This window comes from Scyliorhinus canicula, chromosome 15, assembly GCF_902713615.1.
Source record: "Scyliorhinus canicula chromosome 15, sScyCan1.1, whole genome shotgun sequence".
NCBI classification, from domain to species: domain Eukaryota; kingdom Metazoa; phylum Chordata; class Chondrichthyes; order Carcharhiniformes; family Scyliorhinidae; genus Scyliorhinus; species Scyliorhinus canicula.
Genome location: NC_052160.1, coordinates 139,775,682 through 139,783,570, shown reverse-complemented (window position 1 = coordinate 139,783,570; position 7,889 = coordinate 139,775,682).

Sequence of the window (7,889 nt, the reverse complement as noted above, 5' to 3'; positions counted from 1 at the left end):
TGATGCACCATCAATGGACACGAGACGAAGATGAGATCCAAACTTTAATGCACAAGATGTGTGACCGGCAGCAGGCGTACAGAAGAAAGTCCGACTGCCGGGAAGCACGGGTTCTTATACCCCGCCTTGTAGGCGGAGCTACCTACCTCTCAGCCAATCGGCTGAGAGGCACATGACTTCCTCAGCCAATCGGCTGAGAGGCACATGACTTCCTCAGCCAATCAGCTGAGAGGCACATGACTTACCCGGGCCAATGGGCAGTGAGTCTTCTGCACCAATAGCAGCTCACTTCCAAGGTACGTTATACCCCTAGTCATACTACCACATTCACCCCTTGTTGAAAAAGAAGCGGGGGAGGGGAGAAACACGGACATGAGGAAGGGATCGTGTCACGTGAGACTGGTATTATGACTAGAGATGTTTAGGTTGTACCGTTTCATTGATGGCTGCCCACTGACTGGTAACTAATGTGCAAAAGAAAACAGCAACTGTGTACAGTGTATAAAATTGGGGGGGAGAAAAAAAATGGGGAACAGGCAAGGAACAAAAAACACAATAGTCCATCCGCAGGCAGAAGTCCACCAATAGGTCACATCGATTCAATCAGTCGGGTGGGCGCCTTCGATGTCCTGCTTGACCTGCGCAACGGTGCCGGCGACGTCGGAGCGGTGGTCGTCCGTGACTCCGGGAGCGATGATCTTGTTCCTGTGTCCGCACCCCTGGTTGGAGCTAGCGGGGGCCAGGCCGGGGGAGGGGATTTCTGTCCGCTGGGCTGTGGGGGCGTCGGTGGGGCCGGGGGTGGGGGGGGGGGTGCTGGGGGCAGTTGGGGTTGGAGGGGGGGGTCATGGTGCTGGGGGGTGTGGCTGAGAACCGGCGGGTGCCAGGTAACGAAGGGAGACCGTGTCCTGTCGGCCGTCGGGATACTCCACGTATTGCGGGTTCGCATGGAGTAGCTGGACTCTTTCGACCAACGGGTCCGACTTGTGCACCAGCACGTGCTTCCGGAGTAGAATGGGCCCGGGGGTAGCCAGCCAGGTCGGGAGCGGCGTCCCTGAGGAAGACTTCCTGGGAAAAACAAGAAGACGTTCGTGAGGCGTTTGGTTAGTGGCGGTACAGAGAAGTGACCGGATGGAGTGGAGGGCGTCTGGGAGGACCTCTTGCCAGTGGGAGACTGGGAGATTTCTGGACCGTAGGGCCAAGAGGATGGTCTTCCAGACCGTACCATTCTCCCTCTCTACCTGTCCGTTACCCCGGGGGTTGTAACTGGTCGTCCTGCTGGAGGCGATGCCCCTGCTGAGCAGGAATTGACGCAGCTCGTCACTCATAAATGAGGATCCCCGATCGCTATGGATGTATGCCGGGTAACTGAACAGGGAGATGGTATGCAGGGCTTTGATAATGGTGGTTGTGGTCATGTCGGGGCAGGGGATGGCGAAAGGGAAGCGGGAATACTCGTCAATCACGTTGAGGAAATACGTGTTGCAGTTGTTGGAGGGGAGGGGACCTTTGAAGTCCATGCTGAGACGTTCAAAGGGGCGGGAAGCCTTTATAAGATGCACTTGTTCAGGGCGGTAGAAGTGCGGCTTGCACTCCGCGCAGATGTGGCATTCCCTGGTAACTGTCCTGACCTCCTCGATGGAGTAGGGCAGGTTGCGGGTCTTCATGAAATGGACAAAGCGGGTGACCCCCGGCTGGCAGAGGTCCGCGTGGAGGGTTCGGAGGCGGTCCACTTGCGCGTTGGCACAGGTGCCACGGGACAGGGCATTGGGAGGCTCGTTTCGCTTCCCAGGGCGATACAAGATATCGTAGTTTTACGTGGACAACTCGATCCTCCACCGTAAGATCTTATCGTTCTTTATCTTGCCCCTCTGTGCATTATCAAACATGAAAGCCACTGACCGTTGGTCTGTGAGGAGGGTAAACCTCCTGCCGGCCAGATAGTGCCTCCAATGTCACACAGCTTCGACTATGGCCTGTGCTTCCTTTTCGACCGAGGAGTGGTGGATTTTGGAAGCGTGGAGGGTACGGGAGAAGAAGGCCACGGGTCTGCCCACTTGGTTGAGGGTGGCCGCCAGAGCTACATCGGACATGTCGCTCTTGACTTGAAAGGGGAGGGACTCGTCGATAGCACGCATCGTGGCCTTTGCAATGTCTGCTTTGATGCGGCTAAAGGCCTGGCGGGCCTCTATCGAGAGGGGAAACGTGGGGGACTGGATAAGTGGGCGGGCTTTGTCGGCACTTTGGGGACCCACTGGGCATAATATGAAAAGAATCCCAAACAGCGCTTGAGGGCTTTGAGGGAGTGGGGGAGGGGAAGCTCCATCAGGGGGCGCATGCATTCGGGGTCGGGGCCTATCACTCCTTTACGCACTACGTAGCCGAGGATGGCTAGACGGTCGGTGCTAAACACGCAATTATCCTTATTGTAGGTCAGGTTAAGGAGTTTTGCGGTACGGAGGAATTTGCGGAGGTTGGTGTCGTGGTCCTGCTGGTCGTGGCCGCAGATGGTGACATTGTTGAGATATGGGAAGGTTGCCCGTAAACCGTGTTGGTCAACCATTCGGTCCATCTCCCTTTGGAAGACTGAGACCCCATTCGTGACACCGAAAGGAACCCTTAAAAAGTCGTAGAATCGCCCATCCGCTTCGAACACAGTGTACTTTCACTCACTCGCGCGGATGGGGAGCTGGTGGTAGGCGGACTTAAGCTCCACCGTGGAAAAAACCTTGTACTGCGTGATGCTGTTGACCAGGTCGGAGATACGTGGGAGAGGATACGCGTCCAGCTGTGTAAACCTGTTGATGGTCTGACTGTAGTCTATGGCCATCTGATTTTTCTCCCCGGTCTTAACCACCAGCACTTGTGCTCACCAGGGGCTGTTGCTGGCCTCGATAACCCCCTCCTTCAGAAGCCTTTGGACTTCAGACCTGATGAAGGTCCGGTCCTGGGTATTGTATCATCTGCTCCTGGTGGCGACGGGTTTACAATCCGCGGTGAGGTTTGCAAACAAGGATAGGGGATCGACCTTGAGGGATGCGAGGCTGCAGACAGTAAGGGGGGGCATAGGGCCGCCGAATTTGAATGTTAAGCTCTGGAGGTTGCACTGGAAATCTAACCCCAGGAGTGCTGCTGCACAGAGGTGGGGAAGGACGAAGAGCTTATGGTTTTTAAACTCCCTCCCCTGGACCGTGAGGACCGCTATTCAGCACCCCGTGATCTGGACCGAGTGCGAACCGGAGGCCAGAGCGATTCTTTGTTTCACCGGGTAAACGGGAAGTGTGCAGCGTCTTACCGTGGCGGGGTGGATGAAACTCTCTGTGCTCCCGGAGTCCAGCAGGCAGCTTGTCGCATGGCCGTTGAGAAGAATCTTCATGGTCGCCGTGGACAGCGTGCGGGGCCGTGACTGATCCAATGTTACTGAGGCGAGTCGTGGCAGGAACTCCGATTCGTCATCCGGCAGCGAGTGGTCACTTGCGGGGTCCTCGGTGCCGATACAAGATGGCGGCGCCCGTCGGCCGCACGTGGTGGGGGGTGAACAAAATGGCGGCGCCCAGGGGTCACATGTGGCGTCCGGCGCCCAAAATGGCGGCATCCAGGGATCGCATGTGGCGTCCGGCACCCAAAATGGCGGCGCCCGGGATCACTCGTGGGGGCAGCGAGGTCCGCGGGCCGCACAGGGCCCTTGAGGAGCGTGGGGGGGGACCCACGGTCGCTGCTCGGGACTGCAGCGACTGCCTTGGACTGGCAAACGGCCGCAAAATGGCCCTTCTTGCCGCAGCCTTTACAGGTTGCGGTGCGGGCCGGGCAGCGCTGGCGTGGGTGCTTGGCCTGGCCGCAAAAGTAGCAGCGGGGCCCCGTGGGTTTATTGGGGCACCCTGCGTTGCAGGCCTGGGATGGGGAGTCCGAATCTGTGGAGGTGAGGGGGGTCGCGTTCCATGCTGCCCAGGGGGCCGCCACGCGGTCGGGAGCGTAGGTGCGGGCGTTGCGATTAGCGACATCTAGAGAGGAGGCGAGGGCCTGTGCTCCGGCGAGGCTTAAAGTTTATTTTTCTAAGAGTCTCCGGCGTATCTGGGAAGATTGCATACCCACAACGAAAGCATCTCTGATTAAACTTTCGGTGTGCTCGGCCGCAGAAACTTGTGGGCAGGCGCAGTTTCTCCCCAGAACAAGGAGGGCCCGGTAGAATTCGTCTAAAGACTCACCGGCGAATTTCTGTCTCGTGGCCAGTAAGTGCCGAGCGTAGACTTGGTTCACCGGCCGGATGAAATGTCCCTTATGCAAGTCTATGGCTGCATCATAGTCTGTTGTGTCCTCCATGAGCATGTACACGGCGGTGCCAACGCACAATTGGAGGTGATGTTGTTTTTGTTACCTCGCCAGGTGGTTTTCGGCTGTGCTCAAGTAACTATTGAAACACGCCAGCCAGTGTTTAAATGTTGCTGTTGCATTTGTGCGGGCTGAGTCGAAGCTTGAAACGAAGCTCCATCCTTTGAAAATTTGTGTATTAAATTGATGCACCATCAATGGACACGAGACGAAGATGAAATCCAAACGATAGGCTTTAATGCACAAGATGTGTGACCGGCAGCAGACGTACAGAAGAAAGGCCGACTGCCAGGCAGCACGGGTTCTTATATCCCGCCTTGTAGGATATAGCCAATCGGCTGAGAGGCACATGACTTCCTCAGCCAATCGGCTGAGAGGCACATGACTTACCAGGGCCAATGGGCAGCAAGTCTTCTGCACCAATAGCAGCTCACTTCCAAGGTACCATAATACCCCTAGTCATACTACCACAAGGTGAAAGGGAGGGAAAAATTGAAAACAATTGACATCACCAGGACAAAGGTGCTGGGAAAAACATCACACCTAAAGGCTGACAAGTGCACGTCCCCAGATGGCCACCATACTAGGGTCTTAAAAGATTTGTCTGTCGAAGTAATGGGCGTGATTCTCCGTTCTTGTGGCTAAGTGCTGACGGTAACGGAGTATCCGTGGTGTTTCACGATGGAAAATCCATGCGAAAACCTTACCGATTCCGGTACCGGTGAGGGACTAGCACCGGCGCTGCTTGAGAAACCCGTGGAATGCACAGAAAGCAGTCGGAGAATCGCTGGGTCCCGGGCAGCGTATGCGCAGGATTGACAACCTGCAGCAGCGCACGCCTCTACCCCCCCCCCCCCCCCCCCACACACGCACCGATCATGCAGACAATGACGCTGGCCATGCTGGATGCATACCCGCCTACCCTGACCCTAAAGCCACCTTCTGGTCCCCCCCCCCCCCCACGCCTATCCCCCCCAGCCCTAGCAGAAGCACTCCGGCCAGCGGCAGCAATCTCGGCCAAGTGTGGCAGAACGCTGGACACTGTCCTCAGCCAGTAAGTCGGGTTCCTGACGGCTGGGACCACACGGGGCCCGTGCTGTCGGGAACCTGGCTTATTGGAGGCAGAGCATGTTGGGTGGGCAGCTGATGACGCGCCAAATGTCTTGTGACTGCTCGTGGTACGCATCCCGATGATGGCGATTTGGAGTGGGCAGATCATCACAAACCACGTCAAACCTGTGCCTGCCATTCTCAGACCAATCGCCATTCTCGATTTCGGCATCAAGCGACAGAGAATCCCGCCCAATGAATGCATTGGATATAATCTTCCAACATTCCTTAGTTTTGGAAGGATACCAGTTGTAGGATCCCTTCCTGTTGATTCTTTTAGTTCCTATTCCTTTTATTTTGCCTTTGTCATTTTTGGTCCATGGATTGTTAATGAAGATATACCTCTAAGTCGAGCAGAGGAACTAAGGAGCTCAAAGTGTCCAAATAGTACACTGTGCTGTAACGTTTTGTGTGTCAGGCAGAACAACTCAGACTTTATGGCACCCAAGAGAGTGGAGGCATTTGTTTAGATTGGTTGACCAATGGATTGGCAAAGGATAGTATTCTGCCCGGCAACTGACAGCGATTGGTTCCTGTCAGGTAGGGCTGTTTGGAGAGAACCCAGGAGAAGCCATGAGATCCTCAAGGTGGAAGCAGCTCTCTCTCTCTCTCTGCTCTGCTGACTACGATCTGAAGGTAGCAGCTTCTAGACCCTAAGAGAAGAAGCAGTCTCTCTCTCTCTCTCTCGCTCTCTCTCTCACACACTCTCTCTCACACTCTCTCTCTCTCTCTCTCTCACACTCTCTCTCTCTCGCTCTCTCTCCCCGTCTCTCTCTCTCTCACACTCTCTCTCTGTCTGCCTGCTATTCCTGTGAGCCGACAGTGAAAACCATTACAAGCTGAAAGAAAAGATAACTTACCTGAAAGCTGAGACTGAAGAAGTAACTAACTGGGAGACGTCCATCCGACACAAAGACTCATCCTTTTACTCTCATCATTATATTGCACCCCTCTTTCCCCTCTGTGTTTGTTTGTGTGTGTGTGTGTTGAGGTCGGGGCGAGTTAAAACTGGAGGGGGGGGGGGTGTAGGAGATTAGTTAGTAGTTAACCAGCTGCATTTGTTGTTTATTTAATTATTGTGACTGTTAACATGAAAAAGTTAATTGTGAATAAATTTACAAACCTGGTGACTGTAATTACTGGGCAGCCGAAGACCTCGGGTGATTCAAAATAAAAGTTAATTTAAAACGTACTGCAACTCTGGGTCAAGTAGGGCTGGAATTTCCTGCAAACTGGCCCAGGGTGTTGTAAAACAGTGGATTGGAAAGTAAATAATGTAATTCTTTTATTGAAGAAAGGACGGAGGCAGAAAACATAAGAACATAAGAACTAGGAGCAGGAGTAGGCCCCCTGGCCCCTCGAGCCTGCTCCGCCATTCAATGAAATCATGGCTGATCTTTTGTGGACTCAGCTCCACTTTCCAGCCCGAACACCATACCCCTTAATCCCTTTATTCTTCAAAAAACTATCTATCTTTACCTTAAAAAGATTCAATGAAGGAGCCTCAATTGCTTCACTGGGCAAGGAATTCCATAGATTCACAACCCTTTGGGTGAAGAAGTTCCTCCTAAACTCAGTCCTAAATCTACTTCCCCTTATTTTGAGGCTATGGCTCCTAGTTCTGCTTTCACCTGCCAGTGGAAACAACCTGCCCGCATCTATCCTATCTATTCCCTTCATAATTTTATATGTTTCTATAAGATCCTCCCTCATCCTTCTAAATTCCAATGAGTACAGTCCCAGTCTACTCAACCTCTCTCCTAATCCAACCCCTTCAGCTCTGGGATCAACCTAGTGAATCTCCTCTGCACACCCTCCAGTGCCAGTGCGTCATTTCTCAGGTAAGGAGACCAAAACTGAACACAATACTCCAGGTGTGGCCTCACTAGCACCTTATACAATTGCAGCATAACCTCCCTAGTCTTAAACTCCACCCCTCTAGCAATGAAGGACAAAATTCCATTTGCCTTCTTAATCACCTGTAAACCAACTTTTTGCGACTCATGCACGAGAACACCCAGGTCTCTCTGCGCAGCAGCATGTTTTAATATTTTATCATTTAAATAATAATCCCATTTGCTATTATTAGAAAGCAGGTAACTACAGGCCAGTTAACCTAACGTCTGTCCTGGGGAAAGTTCTTGAAAATTATTAAGAGGGCCATGTCAGGACACAGAGAAAGTAATAATCTGATTTATGCAATGGAAAGCATGTTTAGCTAATTTACTTGAGGGTTTTTTAAAGGAAATAACAAGCAAGGTAGATAAAGGAGGACCTGTAGATGTGCTTTACTTGGATTTCCAAAAGGCATCTAATAAAGTGACACAGCAAAGGCCACACCACACAATAAGGAAACATATTATCAGGGTTACAAATTAGCCAGCTAACAAGAAGCAGAGAGTGGGGATAAATGTATATTTTTCGGGTTGGCAAAGCAGTGGAATGCAACAGGG